Raw genomic sequence first — 312 nt, forward strand, 5'->3', positions numbered from 1 at the left:
ACAATACGCATACTGCATGATATAACAAGAAGCATATGGAATTGTCATGTTTGCAATATTTAACAATTTCATGGGCCAGGGATAATGCAATTACCTCAGTGGAATTAGCTGCAGACAAAAGCTATTACAGAATGCACTAGGTGTACCAAATCTAATTAAAGCTTTTTGCTTCAAAACATACAATAGTCAAAAAATAAAATACAATAAACATGCCTCAGTAGCCTCTGTTAACCATGAAAAATTAGACCCCTCAGCTAAGATTTTATTACATTAGGTTTACATGCTACAGGATCATGTCCAGGTCTTGGCCAC

Source organism: Polyodon spathula, chromosome 9 (genome assembly GCF_017654505.1).
Source record: "Polyodon spathula isolate WHYD16114869_AA chromosome 9, ASM1765450v1, whole genome shotgun sequence".
Classification (NCBI taxonomy): Eukaryota; Metazoa; Chordata; class Actinopteri; order Acipenseriformes; family Polyodontidae; genus Polyodon; species Polyodon spathula.